Source organism: Pristiophorus japonicus, chromosome 21 (assembly GCF_044704955.1).
Source record: "Pristiophorus japonicus isolate sPriJap1 chromosome 21, sPriJap1.hap1, whole genome shotgun sequence".
NCBI lineage: Eukaryota > Metazoa > Chordata > Chondrichthyes > Pristiophoridae > Pristiophorus > Pristiophorus japonicus.
In genome coordinates this window covers 14,714,801-14,735,957 of record NC_091997.1, presented here as the reverse complement: position 1 = coordinate 14,735,957, position 21,157 = coordinate 14,714,801, and the positions used below count along the sequence as shown (strand labels likewise).

The window sequence follows — 21,157 nt, the reverse complement described above, 5'->3', positions numbered from 1 at the left end:
AAAATATGATTTTTTTTTTAGTTTTTTGCAAAATGAATGTTGCATCCATTGTATCCAGCTCTCTCATTCATACAGTGCATCTGCTGTTCTCCCACTGAGCCACATGCTCTTGCATTATTCATACTGCGCTGATCTAAGGAGGCTATTTTTAGGCTGGAGCGGGGGATGGCGCGCGGTTGGCCGGCCCGGGGGTCACGTGGCGGGATGTTGTTGTGCGGCGGCGGTGGAAGATGGCGGAGTGTGGAGTTTGACAGCGAGCGAGCGAGTGAGTGAGTGAGTGCGGGCACAAGCCGGGGGTGGGGGGAGATTAAACAAGCGACCGGCACCGCGGACACCGACCGTTGTCAAGGTACCACCGAAAAGAAAACCGACACCGTTTTATTTTCATTTTTTTTAATTAAAAAAAAAAATCAACCCAGCGCACCAGAGAAGAGATGTCTCAATAATATGGCGCTGAAGGGTAGGAGTTTTTACACGAGTGAAAGGGGGAAGATGCTCCCAGTCGAGGCCACTGAAAGGATTGCAAAGAATTACACAACACATTAAAGGAAATTATTTAGCGTTTATCTGGAGAGAGACAGATTGTGTCTGTGTGTGTGTAGGGGGAGTGGGTGTTTTTAAAATCCCTTTTCAAAGTCTATTGCAGGGATAGCTGTTGTAAAGTGGCACTGGAGGGCAAATTTGGCATTGTAACCAGATAAATTGCGAAAAGGCAAAGTTTACTGTACAGTGCTTTTTATTGTAGGAGAGGCTTCTTTTTTTTTGATTCTTTTGACAACTATTGCCTGCAGTTTGGGTTGAGATCTTCACCACAGTCGTTCATAATGTCCAGTCTCTGCTGTAAAGGTGAAGCAGGCAACTATGCAACAAGTAATTTATTACGGATTGAAATGTTCCAATCATTCTTGGGTTATTGATGTGTTACAATGCACAAAGTTCTGCTTGCTCCACCAATAGTTTAATCCATGTGCTAATTTCTGCCACAGTAAAAATGCAATGATATGCATTAGTTTCTCCTCATGCAATAGCTTACCAATGCGTATTATAATACAGCAACCTATTGAGATGTTTGGATAAAACAAATCAGGATCTTAATCCGAGATGTATTATTACCTTGAACCATACTGCCAAATATTTATTTATTCCTCCATAAATGTATATACACAAATACACAAATAAAATACTACCTGGATGAGTGAGGATCATAGAATCATAGGAATTTGGCCCATTGTGTCTGTGCCAGCTGGAAAAGAGCTATTCAGTCTAATCCCACTTTCCAGCTCTTGGTCCGTTGCCTTGTAGAATAGAATTGTATGGCAAATACAGATTGGAATTGTAAATATGCCAAGCGATTTTGAAGTGAAATAAAGTTTTATTTGATTATTAGGTACAGGAAAATAATGTGCCTTTTTATATTGTGTGATCAATTATATGATGATCTGTCATGTGGACAAGACACTACACATGAGCAAAACTGGTGTATTTTTGTGTTGAGTATAGTATAGATATGTCACACTACCTAAATTATATCACTCTTGCTATTCAGTTTAAAACCAAGACAATTGCAATTGTGTGTTTTCTAAATAGAATAAAGATCATTATTATATGGTAGGCAGTGAATTTTAGATGTTATTTTACTGATGAGACAGAATATTTGAACAATAGAACTTATGCAGTCTGTATATCTTTTATTACATGTTATAATGCTTATAGTGAAATGATGTACAGTAGAGAATTAATTCGAGTAATTCTTGGATACTTAGAAAATAATGTTTTAAAAATCTGTCCAGAACAGAACACTTACCTTTGTATATATTATGGATTAAAAATAATGAATTATACATGTGTGTTGTGTAACTCCTAAATTCATTATAGAAAGCAGCTAACAGTTAACATTAAATAAACCTCTGGGTTCTTGGTGGCACTGAAGAGATCATTCGTATAGTTATTGCTGAGGGGCAAACTGAAGTTTGAGAAGCCATCAGATTTTATATTAATTGGTGAGAAATTATAGAAAATCAGTTGCTCAAAATAAGATGAAAGGTAACATTAATATTCAGAAGCTGTCAGATTCATTAATGAGCTTAAATCCCAGCTTTCCATTTGCCTTTCATTGCTGACTACTAAAAATTATACCATTGACACAGAAGGATTTGTTTTAATTTAAAAGGGAGCGACACTTAAAATGACACTTTGTACTGTGACTAATGCTCACAGAAGATTTTTAAGAGACATATCAGCTTCATTAGTGTGTTTCTGTTTGTGAGATTTGCTACTGAGGTGTGTGAAAGAGTTGTCAATGTATTTAAATATGCCTAGCAGTAACAACATGTTGTATGAGTCACATACACAGTAAAGTACCTGTGACTTGATAAGTCTGTTTCTGTGCCACAGCAGCAGCTCAAGTGTTTATATTTTATTCAAGGGAAGACTGACTCAATGTATCTAAAGCATAGTGCATCAGGGTAGTTTACTGCAGTTCTTATTCTGGTTAAAATGCTGTGTGAAATTTTCATTGAAGTTTCATTAGAATTCAGAACAGATTTTCAAACACTAATTTTCAAAAATGAGAAGGGCGGTCACAAGGACTTTAAATTAGTTGGGGGGGGGGGGAGGGCAGAAATTGCAGTACAAATAGTAGTTCAAAAACAAACTAAAGGGAAAAGAGTAGAATAGCAGTCAGAAATTGTGCTTTAGGCACTACAGGTAAAGGGAAAGCTAAAAGCTGTAAAGCGATTTTAAACCAGAAGAGAGAATAAGAAACATGTGAGTAAAACATTAGAGCTGAAGGACAGGCTAGGGTGTGTGGCCCAAATGAGCGTTCCTTATACAAATGAACGGGATATAAGGAATGAATTGAATGAACAGCAGGCACAAATTCAAGTTGGAGGGTATGACATGGTAGCCATTACTTGAGATATGGCTGCAAGACAGTCAGGACTAAGAACTAAATATACCAGGTTATAAGGTCTACAGGAATGATGGGGGGGAGGAGTAGCCTTAGTGATTAAGGATGAAATCATTTCAATGCTAAGCAAGGATTTAAAGAGAGCTAAGTAGCCAGTGGAGCCTTGTGGGTTGAATTAAGAAATAGGAAACGGTTTAAGAGTGTAGTGGGAGTTGTGTAGCAGCTCTGAAGTGCTAGATTGTATAAATGCAGAGATTAGACAGATGTGTAGCAAAGTCAGAGTGGTTTTAATATGTGATTTTAGCTTTGAGATTGGGAAAAGCAGACAAGCACCTGTTCGAAAGGTAGTGACTTTCTTGAGTGTGTCCGGGATAGTTTACTACAACAATATGCCTTAAGAGGCAACAAGGGGGCAAGCCATATTAGATTTAGTAATGAGTAATGAACCAGCTTTAGTTAACAGCCTAATTGTGTGTGAACATTTATCCAATAGCGATCATAACATGATTGAGTCCAACGTAGCGTTTCAAAGGGAGAAACGAGTAGCAGCTACTAAGATTCTAGATTTGGGTAAGGCTGACTTCAATGGGATGAAGTAGAGATTGTCCAAGGTAAACTGGGCAAATCTGTTAATGGGTAAAATGACAGATCAGTGGGAGATGTTTAAAAAAAAAAAGAATTTAACGTGACACAGACCAGTTTATACCCCTGAGGCGCAAGAGCTCTACTTGCCAAAAAAACCATGGACAACTAAAGAGGTAAGGGACAGCATCAAATTAAAAGAAAGGGCATATAAAAATGCAAAAAATAGCACCGATCCTGGTGAATGGGAAAGTTACAAAGAACAGCAAAGGGTCACAAAACAGATAGATAGCAAGAGCAACAAAAAGGGAATATGAAAAGAAACTTGCAAGTTTCATCAAAATCAATACGAAGAATTTTTATTTACATTAGGAAACAGGGTGGTCAGGAGCAATGTTGGTTCCTTAAAATCTGAAAGTGGTGGTGATGTCAATGGCAATGGGAAAATCATGGCAGTTGAATAATTACTTTGCGTCAGTATTTATAGTAGAAGAGGAGGATAGCATGCTGGAAATCCCAAAGAAACAAATATTGAATCGGGGACAGGGACTTGATAAAACTAACGTAAGTAAAATAGCAGTAATGAAGAAAATAATGGCACTAAAGAGTGACCAATCCCTAGGGCCAGATGGTTTCCATCCCAGCATTTTAAAGGAAGTAGGTGAGCACATTGAAGATGCCCTAACTATAATCTTCCTAAGTTCTCTAGATTCTGGAAATGTCCCTTTTTTAGGTTGGAAAATTATGCATATCACTCCGCTATTTAAAAATGGTGAGAGGAGGAAACCAGGGAATTATAGACCAGTTAGCCTCACATCTGTTGTCAGGAAATTGTGAGAGTCTATAATTAAGGATAGGGTGACTGAATACCCCCAAAATTTTCAGTTGACCGCATGGATTTTTAAAAGGGAGATCATACCTGACAACTTCGATTGCATTTTTTGAGGAGGTGACTAAAGTAGTAGACAGGGGAATGTCTATGGATGTTATTTATATGGACTTCCAGAAGGCATTTGATAAAGTCACGCATAAGAGACTGTTATCTAAGGTAGAAGCCCACGGAATTGAGAACAAATTATTGACTTGGTTCGGAAATTGGCAGAGCGGCAGGAGACAGAGAGGGATAATGGGTAGGTACTCAAATAGGCAGGAAGTGACTCTCGGTGTACTGCAGCGATCTGTGTTGGGGCCTCAACAATTCAAAATATTTATCAGTGACTTAGATGATGGCATAGAAAGTCATACCCTGTATATCCAAATTTGCTGATGACACAAAGATAGGCGGCAGTGTCGATGAAAGCATAAAATTACAAAGGAATATTGATTAAGTGAATGGGGAAAAAATGTGGCAAATGGATTTCAATGCAAGAAAATGTGAGGTCGTCCACTTGGGATCTAAACAGGATAGAACAGGGTACTTTCTAAATGGTGAAAAGCTAAAAACAGTGGCTGTCTAAAGAGACTTGGGGGGGTTCAGGTATATAGATCATTAAAATGTAATGAACAGGTACAGTAAATAATCTAGAGTACAAGGGGTAGAAGTTGTGCTGCAGCTGTACAAAATCCTGGTTAGACCACACCTGGAGTATTGTGAGCAGTTCTGGGCATCTCCTTGGAGGGAGTGCAGCATAGGTTTACCAGAATGATAACTGGACTTTAAGGGTTAAAATACAAGGAGAGATTACACAAATTAAGAATTTATTCCCTGGAATTTAGAAGGTTAAGGGGTGATCTGATCGAAGTTTAAGATATCAAGGGAAATGTTTAGATTAGCTAGAGAGAAACTATTTTCGCAGGTTGGGGATTCTAGGACTAGGGGGGCATAGTCTTAAAAAATTAGAACCAGATCTTTCAGGAGTGAAATTAGGAAACACTTCTCCACACAGGTGATAGAAGTTTGGAACTCTTCCGCAAATGGCAATTGAAGCTAGATCAATTGTTAATTTTAAATCGGAGATTGATAGCTTTTTGTTGACCAAAGGTATTAAGGGATATGGGCCAACAGTAGGTATATGGAGTTAGATCGCAGATCAGCCATGGTCTCATTGAATGGTGGAATGGGCTGAATGGCCTACTTCTATTCCTATGTTCCTATGCTGTTAGTATAGCTCGATATTTTAATGAATACTTTGTTCACAATTGCCTATTTATATATTTATTATAGAAGAGATCCACAACTCTTTTCAGATGGTCGTTTCCTAAGCAAAGCAATTTGTGTACCTCTTCGACAGGTGACCTGCAGAAATAATCATTGGTACACCTTTTGAAATACAAACATTTACTCTCTTTAGAGAAAAGTGCTGTATGTGAAATGATGTGCTATTAATTTCCCATGTTTCATCCTGAATCGCTCAGTAACATTGTAGTGGTGGCGGGAGGGAGAACAGTTAAAATGCTGAACTTAAGAAGTGTGTTTATTTCATGGACTCCAAAACTGAAAACTCAAAGCTTCTTTCTGGCCTAACTCTGCACATCTTGCACTTAGTTTTCAATCTCATGGCTTTACTCCATCGCTAGCCATAATCTCATTTACTGTCTGGCTTTCATTGCAAGTGCAACTTCCAGGATTTGCTGGATAATGGCAGTGAAACCTAGAAGGTGAAATAATTGACCTTTTTTTATAGCCATGCTTGTAACCTGTTGTCTGCACCTTTACAAAAATGTGTTCTTTTGATTAATTTTGTATTCCGAAGTGAAGGTGTCCAGCTTGAGACTGGAACACTTTCACTTTTGGGGCTCTGTTGCAACATAAGTACTCCCAGGTTGGCTATGACATAGGTCAGGTGTTGAGTACCCCCTTCCACTTTGACTTAACAATCTCAAACCTCAATCTCCAGAAACCCCTCCCTCTGAACCATTTCTATTGGGTGTTTGACTTGCTTCCTGATTTCTTTGTCCTTCCATGTGAAGGAGTGTTTAGTCTGTAGTTAATCTCTTCTCTGACATCTCAAGGACAATCCAAAATTGGTTAAAGAGTTGCTTGAATTGCAAATTGCATGAGTAGACTTGCACCATGAATGAATAGCTTCTAAATTCATCAGTACATTTATTAAATATGATGCCTAAGTGAGGAAAAATGGTTAGATCATTTTTCTAATGCTGTATTTTCTCACCTTAAAAGCAAAATTTGCCTTTTTGCAGCCAGTTTCACCCTTAAATGCTTTTCAGTAATCTTTTTGGTTCTCTTAAGAGATGGGCACTGCAGAAGGTGTATAGCTATGAGAAGAGAAAAGGCCATAAAATCCATTGAAGTTCACATCTTTAGTCTTGTTGCTTTCCAGTTTTAGCATCCAATTGCATTTGAACATCCCTAATGTTTTTTTCTTTATTACACTGCCTGTAGATTATTTCAAATATTTCTTGCTCTAAGTGGTTTTTTTAAATGGTTCTAAAACATATGTTTTAAATTTAATTGTCACTAATTTAAATTTATGTTCTTTAGCTCTGCTTTCCAGGCTTACTTTGAAGTGCAAGGGCAGAGAAAAGTGAGGTGATCATTGAAGGTTGAGTGGGTAGAACTGGTAGAGTAGGTAAGTAGGTCATTGCAAAGGCTGGGCTAGCATTGGACCCAGAGAAGGATTCAGGAGGGATTTTGGAGTTAGAGACGACTACACACACGGACAGTGTAGACGTGAAATGGCTACAAGTGATGATGGAATCTAAGGAATGGATGCATTCGGGCTGTTAAAAGTGGCAAGACAGGTAATAAATAGCATTTGAAGCTACTCAGGAGATTACAAATGCCAGGCATTGTCCAACACTGCAGAAGGAAACAAGGTCACAGAAGAAGAGGTAGCTAAAAGACCAGATCTAATTTGGACAAAGTTGCCATTTGAAAGTTGGAGAGAGATCAGTCATAGGGGGCTCTTCGCTCAGGAAGGTAGATAGGTGTGTGTGTCATAAAGACAATACATACAGGAGGAGAGTTGTTTAGGTGGAGCTAAAACAGTGCATATTAAGATCATGTTATAATGCATACTGCAGGGACAGGGAGGGTTCCAGTGATGGTTTATACAGTGTTAAATGACACAAAGAGAAATAATATAGGGACCTTAAAAGTTACATACAGGAAGATTGCCTCAAAACTCAGATAGGGGATGAAAAGTTAGGTTTTCTGGTATACTTCCGCTATAGGGAAAGGACAATGGAGTATGTAAATGAGTGACTAGTAATCTGGTGTAAATGACTGGAAAACATTTAGAACAGAAGCGATTTGTACAGGGGAGATTGGTGGTAAAACAATATTCTGGGGTTGATTGTTCAGAAACGATAAAGAGGACAAAAAAGGAGGTGATGTAACTTTAACGTCCGGGACACATGGGATATATATGAAGTTGATCACACTCCTGTGAAGTGCCTTGGAACGTTTTACTACGTTAAAGGTGCTATTATAAATACAAGTTGTTGTTGCTTTTGATCCTGTGGGAAATGAAAAACTACATAGTGAACTACTCTAGTTAGAAATCTAATGTGAACAAGAAAAGCTAATACTAAGGGTATGCTGCAGACCACAGGTCAACATAAGGAAGACTGCTCTAGGAAGAGATAGGAAATGTATGTGAGAGCAAGAAATTTATCTTATTGGGCAACTTCAATCAACCAAATATAAATAACTAAACCAAAATGGTTTAGAGTCACAATTGGTAAAAGTAATGCGCGTCTGCTTCATGACGGTGCATCAGGGATGCTAAGAGAGGCAGTGCTCATCTTGACCTGATACTTGTAAATGACCTAGACAACGTACAGGAAATGCCAAGTTGTGGCACTCTTATGGGGACAGCAACTGCAGCACATGATCTGGGATTCAGAAATATCAAAGACTAGGAGCAGATATATCACTTTAAAAAGGCTAAATTCAAAACAATCGGGGAACAATCTGAGCAAATTGAGTGGGGGTGGTTGTTGAACAGCACTTCAGTGAAGGATAAATGGATCACCTTTAAAGGCATAATGCTGAGCATGCAGGATAAATACATACTTACAATCAGAAAACTCAGATTAAACAAGTGTGACCCTAAATGAATTAACAAATTTAATCAAAAGTGAAATAAGGAGGAAAAATGGCCTCTTAAATATTCTGCAGAGAGAAAGGGAAAGGGGTTCACTGAGATGAATGTAGTTGGTCAGATAAGCAAAGCGAGACCTAGAAGCAAAATGTAACAGGAACAACAAATTCTTTCAATACTTCAGGGTGTTCAGAGAAGCGATGGTAACCATAAAATGCAATGACAAATGGGCATGTGATCCTAAATATTATGAATACTTGGCGGCAATATTCACTCAAAGGGAGACATGAGCAACGTGACCTCCATAAACACAGATGCTGTAGCCAAAATTTGTAACCTTGATATAAATTAGATGGCGGTCAGACAGTCTATAATGGCTCAATTCAAATTTAATCCTCAATAATGGATGGTACTTATCCAAAATACTGCGGATGCTGGAATCTGAAATAAAAATAGAAAATGCTGGAAATCTCAGCGGGTCAGCAGCATCTGTGGAGAGAGAATCAGAGTTAACGTTTCGGGCGACGACCCTTCGCCAGCAGTCACTACTTATCCAGTAGTGTTAAGAGAATTTAGGGAGAAGGTTTAGGAGGCATTGATGATCATTGAGGGAATCACTGGACCCTGAGGAGGTATTAATAGATTAGAAATGTGCTTACATGGTGTGTATATTCAAAAAGACCAACTACACATTAGTGAAGTACATGACTTTTCCACCCTCGAAACCACACTCACTAATGACATGAAGCATATGGCAGAATAGAGCCTGAAATAATGTCTTCAACCAAGTTACGGTGAAAGAGGAGGTAGTTGAGATATTGGATGGGATGACAATTGATAAAGAGGAGGTATTAGAAAGGCTGGCTGTACTTAAAGTAGGTAAGTCACCAGGATTGGATGGGATGCACCCTAGGATGCTGAGAGAAGTAAAGGTGGAAATTGTGGAGATACTGGCTATAATCTTACAATCCTCCTTAGATACGGGGGTGGTGCCAGAGGACTGGCGAATTGCAAATGTTACACCGTTGTTCAAAAAAGGGTGTAAGGATACAGGCCGGTCAGCTTAACCTCGGTGGTGAGGAAGCTTTTAGAAATGATAATCTGGGACAAAATTATCAGTGAACAGGACAAGTGTGGATTAATTAAGGGGAACCAGCAAGGATTTGTTAAAGGAAAATCATGTTCAACTAACTTGATTGAGTTTTTTGTTGAAAGAGAGGGTTGCTGAGGCCAATGTGGTTGTGTAGTGTACATGGATTTCCAAAAGGCATTTGATTAAGTGCCACATAATAGGCTTGCCAGAAAAGTTGAAGCCCATGGAATAAAAGGGAGAGTGGCAGCATGGATATGAAATTAGCAAAGTGACAGGAAACCGAGAATAGTGGTGAATGGTTGTTTTTTGGACTGGAGGAAGGTGTACAGTGGTATTTCCCAGGAGTTGGTACTGTACTGCTTTTCTTGATATATATTAATGATTTGGACTTTGGTGTAAAGGGCACTATTTCTAAATTTGCAAATGACACAAAACTTGGAAGTGTAGTGAACAGTGAAGGGAGTAGGGATAGTCTTCAAGAGACATAGACAGGTTGGTGGAATGGGTGGACATGTGGCAGATGAAGTTTAACGTAGAAAAGTGTGTAGTGAATCATTTTGATAGGAAGAGCAAGGAGAGACAATATAAATTAAAGTGTATAAACTTTTTAACATAGCGAGTGGTTATGATCTGGAATGCACTGCCTGAAAGAGTGGTGGAGGCAGATTCAATCGGCTTTCATAAGGGCATTAGATAAGTACCTGAAGAAAAACATTTGCAGGGCTACAGAAAAAAGGTGGGGGATTGGGACTAGCTGAAGTGCTCTTGCAGTGAGCCAGCACGGGCTCAACAGGCCGAATGGCCTCCGACTGTGCTGTAATGATTCTATGGGCCCAAGTTTCCACATGATTTGCGCCTGATTTTTAGGAGCAACTGGTGGAGAACGGACTATCTTAGAAATCGCAATGCTCCACATTTTTTTTTCTGCAGTTCTAGTCAGTTAGAACAGTTTCACTTTGGAACAGAATTTTTTCTTCAAAAGGGGGCGTGTCCGGCCACTGACTCCTGATTTCAAAGTTTTCACAGTGAAAACTTACTCCAAACTAACTTAGAATGGAGCAAGTGAAGATTTTTGTAGAACTGAAAAAACCTTGTCTACACATTAAAAAATCAGGCGCAGGTTACAAATTAGGCGTCCAGAACGAGGTGGGGGGGGGAAGGGAAGTCATTAAATTCTATAATAAATCCTTATTTATACTTATACAAATATTATACAAATAAATCCAACCTGAATAAAAATTTATAAGCAAAGAAAAGATTAAATAAACCATCTTCCTACCTGTGTGAAAATGCTTCAGCCAGGGAGAATGCTGCAGGAAGCCTCAAGTTGAGGAAGCCGTTCGTTCCCGCGGCGGGGGGAGGGGAAGGAGGCAGCCGTTCGGGGGGGGGGGAGGCAGCCGTTCCCGACGGGGAGTGGGGGGGGGGGAAGAGGAGGAGGGAAACGGCTGCCTCAACTTTCTGAGGCTTCCTGCAGCCTTCTCCCTGCTGCAGGAAGCCTCAGTGCTGATGGCAATGTGCTTTTATTAAAAAATGTTCAAAAATTAAACAGCTACAAAGAACTACAAAAATGGCCGAGTGCCAATGTTTCCTTCACACTGCGCGAACGCTCCAACGTGCACGAGCAGGGTTGCCGGCAGGAAAAAAACTAATTTAAATGGTAACCGCCCCCTCCCACATACAAAATCGGTGCGAGTGGTGGCTCCGCCCCCCCTGGGCGCCCGCCAAGCAGACATGGAGCTGCAGGGCGCTCCAGAATCGCGCGTTTTTTTTTCGGCGCGAAAAACGGGCGCCCAGCTCGGAGGGGCGCCCGTTTTTTATCGTGTGGAAACTTGGGCCCAATGATTCTACAGAAAATCTGTCCCCTCACTTTCACTTGCACAATACCTATCGTGACTCGCTCATCTTAAATGTGCGCAAATTGGCTGCTATGTTTCCCACATTACAATAGTGACTATACTGCAAAAGTGCTTTGAGATGTCTGGCGCTATATAAATGCAAGTCTTTCTCTTAGCACAAAGAGTAAGAAATTTGATAAAGGGTTCAAAATCATGACTGGTTTTGATAAAGTAAATAAACTGTTTCCAGTGGCAGAAGGATTGGGATCCAGAGGACACAGATTTAAACTGATGTCAAAAGAACCAGAGGTGACAGGTGGAAGCTTTTTTTACACGGTGAGTTGCTGTGATCAGGAATGCACTGCCTGAAAGGTTGGTGAAAGCAGATTCAATAGTAACACTCATGTTAATTGGATAAATACTTGAAGGGAAAACAATTACAGGGAGAAAATGCTGGGGAGTGGGATTAATTGAATAGCTCTACCAAAGAGCTGGCACAGGCATGATGGACCAAATGGCCTCCTTCTGTGCTTTATCATTCTATGATTCTAATTGCACAGTATTACATAGAATATACAGCACAGCAATAGGTCACTTGGCCCGACTGGTCCATGCCATACAAGCCTCCTCCAACCCGACTTCATCTAACCATATCAACATATCATTCAACATTCAATAAAGCCAATAGAAAGCTAAACTATATAATCAAAGCAATATGGTACAAGTCAGAGCCAGTCATGATTAATCTGCATAGTTTCCAGGTCAAACCACATCTTTAGTATTGTCCAGTTTGGTTACAAGGGACACATTCAAGTGGTGGAGAAAGTGCAGACAAATGTCATGAGGTTGAACTCTCATGTCAGAGAAAAGTTTGCAGAAATCTGCCGCCTTGAAAGGAGGCACATGAGAAATGATCTTGTCGAGGGATATAAGATAGTGTGGTAAAAGTTGAATCTGTAAAGTTCTGACAGGACAAGGAGCCACAGGTAAAACTAGTAAAAGGCAAATTTAGAACTAATGTCAGGAAGTTGTTCTTCACACAACAAACGTTCACCAGATTAGAATGAATACCTAGGAAGAGCAGTGGAGGTACAAATGCTAGAATAATTTAGAAACAAATTGAATGCTGCAATTTTAGGTTCTTTATAGATGGATAAACTAAGATGAGCTGTGGTCTACCTCATTTGTAATGTTTTAAATATTTTTGATTTATGTACCTATGCTATTGTATAAATCATTGAGCCCGTCCCCATCCTCAACTCCCTTCTAGATTGTAAAGCTTGAGTTTTTCTAATATTTCTTCATAACTCAATCCTTTTACATTTGGGATCATTCTTGTTGCTTTTCTCTGCACTCCCACCAATGCACGTGTGTGCTTTGCGGTACTTAGAATCGAGCACTGTGCTCTAAACGTGGTCTGACCAATGCATCGTAAAGTCTCTGCATAACCTTAGCTGGCTTGTACTCTATTGTGCTGGCTATATATCTCAGTTCTATAACTTTTGTTAATTGCTTTAACACATTGGGCATTGAAAGTGACTAGTCTATTATTACTCCCAGGTCACCTTCTAATCTCAGTGCTAGTTTATTTCCATTCTTATATCGGTGATGCACATTTTTTGACCATTTTTTGACCTTGTCATTGTTAAATTTAAGTTACCATGTGTCTCCCCAATTGCATAACCAATTTAAATAATTTTACATTTGTTTTGCTGCAGTCTCTAATCTGACTGCTCTACCTATTTCAATATTATCTGCAAATTTCACAAGATTACATTTGGTTTTCATATTCAGCTCATTACTGTTTGGAAATAACTGGCGTCAAGTCTGCAGGAGTTCTCTTATATTATATCTCATTCCTACATTTTTCAACAACTTCTTACCCAGTCCCATGTTCTTGGCTGATTGCTGTGGCATTTAGTTCAATTAGGGGGTTGCATGTGTTCTTTTGTCACAAGCTTTTTGAATCTTCAAAAATGTTATATAATGGGGAGTTTCCCATCTTTTTCTGTGACTAGATCCTCAATAAGTGAAGGCTGTTTGTTGGTTTAGTTTCTAAATCTCTACAGGTTGCTAAGTTACTGCTTTACTTTGCCTCTCTGAATAGCACCCCTGTGCTTGCTGACCTACATTGGCTCCTGGTCTGACGATGCCTTGATTTAAAAATTCTCATCCTTGTTTTCAAATCCCTCCATGGCCTCACCCCTCTCGATTTCCATAACATCCTGCAGCCCTACAACTCGCTGCGATCTTTGTGCTCTTCCAATACTAGCCTCTTGTGTATCCCCGATTTTCCTTGCTTCACTATTAGTGGCCGTGCCTTCAGCTGCCTACGGCCTAAGCTCTGGAATTCCCTCCTTTTAAAGCTTTCTCCTCCTTTTTAAGATGCTCCTTAAAACCTACCTCTTTGACTAAGCTTTTGGCCACTTATCCGAATAAGCCTGGAATTTGAGGTAAAAGTTACGGTGAGGCTATCGATGCTCACCATTATTAAAATGTAAAACGGACAGCAATATCTGCCGGCTACACATGCGCAGTTAAACACGGAAATCTGGAACTTGTATAAGAAAGAGAGAGAGGACATCGAGAGACTGGAAGTAGAGGAAGAAGGGGCAGTGGGAGAGTTGGCGCTGGGGAGGGGGATCTTTGTGTCTTAATGACTTCAGGGGGAATGAGAGCTTCTGAGCAGTTGGAATCTGCTGTTTGTTTTTGGCCAGGGAAAATGGATCAAATTATACATGGGCCATTTTTTATGGGCAGTCAGTATGGTAGATGTTGTGCTAAAAATAAAAGTATCCGGGTTCTAGAATTCCTTTCACTCAAATATGTTCAACAATATTGACTTATCATCTGTTTCTGCAGTAAGTCAATATTAAAATACATTCAATAACCTGGCAGATTTTCAGGTCCGTGTGGCAGAAGTACTTGATAAGTTAAAGGGACTTAAGATTTAACAAATCCTTTGGATCTGATAGCATATCTTTGGGTGTCGAAAGGACGACAGAGGAACATGCAGGCACAGGCTGTCATGGGACACTGGTGTGTGGTTTTTAGGAATTAGAATCAATCGCCTGCTCCATGGTTGTGACTTTGCACAATCAGTACATACATTAAAATCACATTTCCCACTTACTACAGAATCATGGTGACTTATGGGATGACTTTTCATAGAATGGGAAATTTGAATTCATGTATGCGCTGACTGTTCTAGGTGTTGCTGCCACTTTACACCAAAACAACCAGAGACCAGGACAAGAAAGTATGAGGGGTGGGGGGCGGGAGAGCCTTAGCAGACAGAGAGAGCAGCAGGGAATTTGTGTGTAAGATCACACCCTTAACAATGACCTAAAGTTTTCATCTTTCATACAAGTATATATGATATTTAATCAGTTCTATAAAATGGAATATAGCTGACTAGGAATCTCTGCTTACTTGTCAGTGAATATTACAGATTTTAGATCAGAACATCATCCTGATTGGAGGTGACCCTTGTATGTGCAACAATACACTGTTCTAAAGGTAACCTTGGCAATACAGTCAGGTAGAACTGTCCATTCGGGAATGGACAGTTCTATGAATGGACATTCCGGGGCGGGGGGGGGGGGGGGGAGGATTCTAAAGACCTTCACAACATCAGCACAACATCTTCAGCACAACAGCTGCACAACATCAAAAATAAATGAAAGACAAATCAGCTACTAAAAATACAGCAGTCCTACCTTGCCGACTGCAGAACGCACCAGCTAGCCCCCCCCCTGCCAGGGCTAGGGGCAGCGGGCACGCATGACCTGTAGGGGTGAGAGATTTTTTTTTACAGTTGGTCCTACATGTTGTGTGGTCCTAATGGAGCATGATTCAGTTTTGATGCAAAATATCTTTTATTGGAAATTTTACAGTGTACTTCAACGACAACAACAACAACTGCAAAGAAAGGCTACATCCATCCCTCACCCACATCTCGAGGAAAGTGCACTTCCTCATAGGGTTGGCGATGGTGGTTGGGTGCCTGGTTTGCTTCTGACCAGTGGCTGGCGCGTGGATTGAAGTGGGAGTGGCATTTGAGTATCCGGCCTTTGTGCCCTTATTGCAGAAGCTAGCTCCCTCATGACATCTGCCATCGCCTACACACCCTCTGAAATTCCCATCCTCACTTCCCGTCTTAGTGCAGAGATATCACCCAACAGTGTCGCGACCTCATTACGCACCTCATTGATGGCTGCCATGAGTGATCTTGTGAGGGCATTGGTCTCCTCACCCAATGAAACAACCTGATTAACGTCTGCTGAGGGCTGCATCTCAGGTCGGCTTCTCCTTCCCCTCATCGTGGGCCTGCCTAGTGGCACCCCTCCAGCATGAAGCGCAGGCTGGGACAGTGGGGGGACTGGGTGTCCCAAGATGCATTTCCCGACCGCCGCTGGGACCCGCGACCTCGGAAGGTGTGAACCCATGCGATGTTGCCGAGGAGCTCATGGAGGGTTCTGGCAGTGTGATGCCCTGTGCTATGTCCTGATCCATATCGCGGTCACATTCTCCCGAACACACACTTCCATGGGCCTCTCCTCCCCCCACCCGCCTTGGTCTGGAGCGCACGCATCTGGATCCTCTGGTGGATCTTCAGGATCTTGAGGAGTGTCTTCTTCTGCAAAATACAACAGAACAGTCAAATGGTTAGCAGCTCAGGAGGGGGCAGAATGGGTGGCATGAATAGTCTGAAGCGTAGCAGGTTGATTTTGAAGGGCGACTATGCATTTTAATGACTCACCCTCACCCTCGCGTGTGGGTCCAGCTTGTGCAGAGCTGATTCTTTTTCTGCCGGTGCGATTCAGCAAAGCAGCAACCTTCTGTTCCAGGGGTGACAGTTGATGCAGATTTGGCGGACCTCCTCCCGTTCTAGTCCTCTCCCTTTTTGTTATGGGCCAATTTCTTCTGCAAAGATGAAAATATTAATTTTCAGACATGGTGCGCTTCTGATGGGTAGGACACTTACAGATAGTCACATTTTCCATTGCAATTCAATTTAAAGATGAAGATATTACTTACACTCACTACTTGACCAATGTCCTGCCATTTCTTCTTGCACTGGCTTCCAGATCTTCTGGTGTTGACCCCAGCGGAGTATTCTTCTAAAACGAGGTTCCATCTTTTTCTCATTTCCTTGGGTGAAACTTTTGACGGACCACTCTTGCTGATATCCAGCTCCAGCCATTTCTCTTTAATTACGGTCACTAATTTCTCCACCTCCTCATGGAGGAAATTCTTGGTTCATCTTGCACGCTCTTGTGCTATTCATCTACTGGACTCACATGCAGGTAATGTTCAAAATTCACACTTCATACCTTTCTTCCACCTATCCAGCACACCTTTCCACTTCCTCAGCCACACAAAAATCAGTATTCAAAGCTCACCTTTATATATGCTCCATAACCAATGATTCTGAGGACGTCTCTCTTTAATTGGCCGATTGCCAAGCTTCCTGTTGCACTGCGCACATGCGCAAGCTGGACTGCCCATTGCGCATGTGCGCACGCTCAAATGGTCATTCGTTCCCCCTGCCGGCACTCCATAAAATGCTGGGCCCAAGCCCTGCCCCCCTGCTTGCCGCGCTGTGTAAGCGCGGCCAAAGCTCTGCTTCCCCCCCTCTTCCCCCCCCCCCCCCCCACCCCCCGCCTCCCCAGGCTCTGCAGCGCCATGCCGATGGATCAGGATGACGAGGGAGCGGCCAAATTGAGAGGTAAATTTTTGGCACTTTTTTCCCCCCCACGAAGTCGGCGCACCACATCGAACTACGCTGTTCTAAGCTGCTGGGGAAATTTGGGGCCATTAACTGTAGATATAGTAGTGCCCAGTTTTTGCCATGTGGTTCTCTGCCACTTGACAGGAAAGGGAGTGCAGTAACAGTTGAATAGTGAGCAGTTGACCAGATAAATATAAAAAAAAAATGCTGTTTGACATTGGTGAATCGTATTGAGATAGTTCATTGAACATTAAACTAAGGACTTTCCAGATCCGTATGGGAGCTTATTTATGTGGATTGTAACCATCATTTGAACATGAAATTAGATAAAAGCCACAAAACCACTCACCGAGTTATTGGTATTTATAATGTATTTACTATTGAATTTTTATTTAGCGGTTTTATTTTTTTTTACTGACATTGTCTGGCAAAATGGACATCAGCTGTCGATATTCTTTGGTGTGAGATGACAGAAATATTAATCAGACACAATTGCTGCTGATTTATTAAGGAAATTGTCAGCTGTTGGGCACTGGGAAATTCCACATTCATTATATTTTTTAACAATGATTTTGAAGATAAATTTTATATTTAAAGTGCACTGAAACCATGGTTTGTATCATTAATTGATAGAATATTGGTGCTGAGTATCTGTTCAATAGGTTTTCATCTGTTAATTTTATTTCACCTTCACTATAGCGTGCCTGTTACCTGTAGGCTCAGAGGGCATGATGCTGATGTGTTTTTTGTCCTCTTTTAGTACTTTGTAAACACTAACTGAATTGACTCCGCTCTTGATTTTTTTTTAACCTCGACCTTCCTGTGCAGGAAGAGCTTATTGAGATTGTGTTGTCTGCTTCCCTCCAGTACTGTGAACGTTTTTAATAATGTTGAACGAAGTGCAGATCTAAATTTGTCATGGTAGTGCAAGAATGTTGGAAAGTATGCCAACCAGAAAAATAAACCAATGTCTAATCCACGGGTAGGGTAGAAAGATGTCTTTGTATAGAGCACTCAACCGTTCTAATTGTGTGCTCTAAAATAGGATCCATTTTGACAGGGCGATGCAGGATATTAACCTTAATATCAGCTTTAACATGAATGTAAATGATCTCTTTCTATTTACAATGCATTTTTAAAGTTCTTATGGTGGACCCACTTTGTGGTGGGAAAGGTGGGGAGAGAGAGAAGTGGAGGATGGGTAGGAATTAGCAACTGCTGTTTTCTCTCAAAGCTTGATCTTATCTGAACAAACAGAATTCAACTGACAAAGTTTTTTGGATGATCTGCTTTCTTAATATTTAATAGGCTTAGTTTTAAATATATTTGAAATAGATCTGTTCTGGGGCTGAAACCTGTTTTCAAATGAAATTTAAAAACATCTTCCAAATAAGTGGAAATAAATAACTTGGTTTGAGGAGGAGTTATGGAAACACTTACTATTGTGGAGATCTTCGTCATAGTGAGTCTGTGGTGGGATGGAAATAGATAAGGGAGTAAAGAAACAATGAACTGTGGACATGCTAGATAATAGTCTGATAGGAATTGTAGAAAAAAATAGGGTACAAAGGAAGTGGCTTTTATAGCAGGACAGACTTAAACCCATTTTGAAGATAGATCAGGGAGTGCAGTTTGTTGTACAACTGTAATAAAGTTGCGGTAATTGAAAAGCGGAGAGATTGTTAAACTTGTGTGGAACCTTGGTTAGATCACAAGAGTATTGTGCACAGTTCTAGTCTCCATATTATAAAAAGGATATAGAGGCACAATAGAAGGTGCAAAATAGATTTGGTAGGTATCACCTCCGTTCTAGTATCAGGAAAGATTGAACAAGCTGGGGCTAGAAGGCTAAGGGGTGATTTGATAGAGTTCCTTTATGATTATGAAAGGATTTGATAGGGTAGACATAGAGAAGATGTTTCCACTTGTGGGTGAGTCCACAACTAGGGGCCATAAATATAAGATAGTCACATAAATCCAATTTGTGAAAGGGAAATCATGCTTGACAAATCTTCTCAAATTTTTTGAGGATGTTTCCAGTAGAGTGGACAAGGGAGAACCAGTTGATGTGGTGTATTTGGACTTTCAGAAGGCTTTCGACAAAGTCCCACACAAGAGATTAATGTGCACAGTTAAAGCGCATGGGATTGGGGATAGTGTGCTGATGTGGATTGAGAACTGGTTGGCAGACAGGAAGCAAAGAGTAGGAGTAAATGGATGCTTTTCAGAATGGCAGGCAGTGATTAGTGGGGTACCGCAAGATTCTGTGCTGTGGCCCCAGCTGTTAACATTGTACATTAATGATTTAGACGAGGGGATTAAATCTAGTATCTCCAAATTTGCGGATGACACTAAGTTGGGTGGCAATGTGAGCTGCGAGGAGGATGCTATGAGGCTGCAGAGTGACTTGGATAGGTTAGGTGAGTGGGCAAATGCATGGCAGATGAAGTATAATGTGGATAAATGTGAGGTTATCCACTTTGATGGTAAAAACAGAGAGACAGACCATTATCTGAATGGTGACATATTAGAAAAAGGGGAGATGCAACGAGATCTGGGTGTCATGGTACATCAGTCATTGAAGGTTGGCATGCAGGTACAGCAGGCAGTTAAGAAAGCAAATGGCATGTTGGCCTTCATAGCGAGGGGATTTGAGTACAGGGGCAGGGAGGTGTTACTACAGTTGTGCAGGGCCTTGGTGAGGCCACACCTAGAGTATTGTGTACAGTTTTGGTCTCCTAACTTGAGGAAGGACATTCTTGCTATTGAGGGAGTGCAGCGAAGGTTCACCAGACTGATTCCTGGGATGGCGGGACTGACATATCAAGAAAGACTGGATCAACTGGGCTTGTATTCACTAGAGTTCAGAAGAATGAGAGGGGTTCTCATAGAAATGTTTAAAATTCTGACGGGTTTAGACAGGTTAGATGCAGGAAGAATGTTCCCAATGTTGGGGAAGTCCAGAACCAGGGGTAACAGTCGAAGGATAAGGGGTAAGCCATTTAGGACTGAGATGAGGAGAAACTTCTTCACCCAGAGAGTGGTGAACCTGTGGAATTCTCTACCACAGAAAGTTGTTGAGGCCAATTCACTAAATAGATTCAAAAAGGAGTTGGATGTAGTCCTTACCAGTAGGGAGATCAAGGGGTATGGTGAGAAAGTAGGAATGGGGTACTGAAGTTGCATGTTCAGCCATGAACTCATTGAATAGTGGTGCAGGCTCGAGGTGCTGAATGGCCTACTCCTGCACCTATTTTCTATGTTTCTATGTTTTCAATCGAGAATTCATGTAAATGTGGAACTCACTACCACAAGGAATAGATGAAGCGACGATGTATAGATGCATTTAAGGGGAAGCTAGATATTCATATGAGGGAGAAAGGAATAGAAGGTCGAGTTGATAGGGTTAGAAACATAGGGCCCAAGTTTCGGGCCGCGCCTAAAACGGCGCAGCCCGGACCTGGACACACGTTTTACGCGCCAGAAAGTGCGCCTAAAAAAAACTTACCTATTCTCCGGCTCCCTGCAGGTCCTCTGGAGCGAGGCACGGCGCAGCACGAGCTGTAGGGGGCGGAGCCAGGTCCCTGCGCTGAAAACAGTGCCGGGACCTCTGCACATGCGCGCTGCAGTGGGTGTGCATGTGCAGTAGCTCCAGGCGCCCAAAACCTTGGGAGGGGCCCGAAGCACGCAGCCCCTAGCCCTGGCCAAATGGCCTCACTGGGGCTGCGTGAATAAAGCTCCTCCCACCTGACTGGACCCGACTCAACCCCCTGCTCTCCCCCCCCCCCCCCCCCCGGAACTCTGCGACCCCCCCCTTCCCCCCCGGGACCCGACGCTACCTACCTGTAAATCCAGCCCGAAGTTTTGGGGCCCGGCCGTTCAGCCTCCTTCTCTCCCTTTTCCCCTCCCCTTCCCTTCCCTTCCCTTCCCTCCCCTTCCCTTCCCTTCCCTCCCTCCCCTTCCTCCCCTCCCCTTCCCTCCCCTTCCCTCCCCTTCCCT

General features: G+C 41.6%; 1 protein-coding gene across 4 annotated transcripts in view; it reads left to right on the top strand.

Annotated features, from left to right (window-relative positions):
* Positions 1-222: 222 nt before the first annotated feature.
* Positions 223-21,157, top strand: part of hdac5 (histone deacetylase 5) — a 338,699-nt gene continuing 317,764 nt past the window's right edge. Inside the window, exon 1 of one of the 4 annotated variants that reach the window (XM_070864414.1) lies at positions 223-265. The gene's annotated coding sequence lies outside the window, so the exon portion shown is untranslated. Of the gene's footprint in view, positions 350-21,157 lie in introns of all 4 variants that reach the window. The other 3 variants (XM_070864416.1, XM_070864417.1, XM_070864415.1) reach the window with 3 other exon arrangements.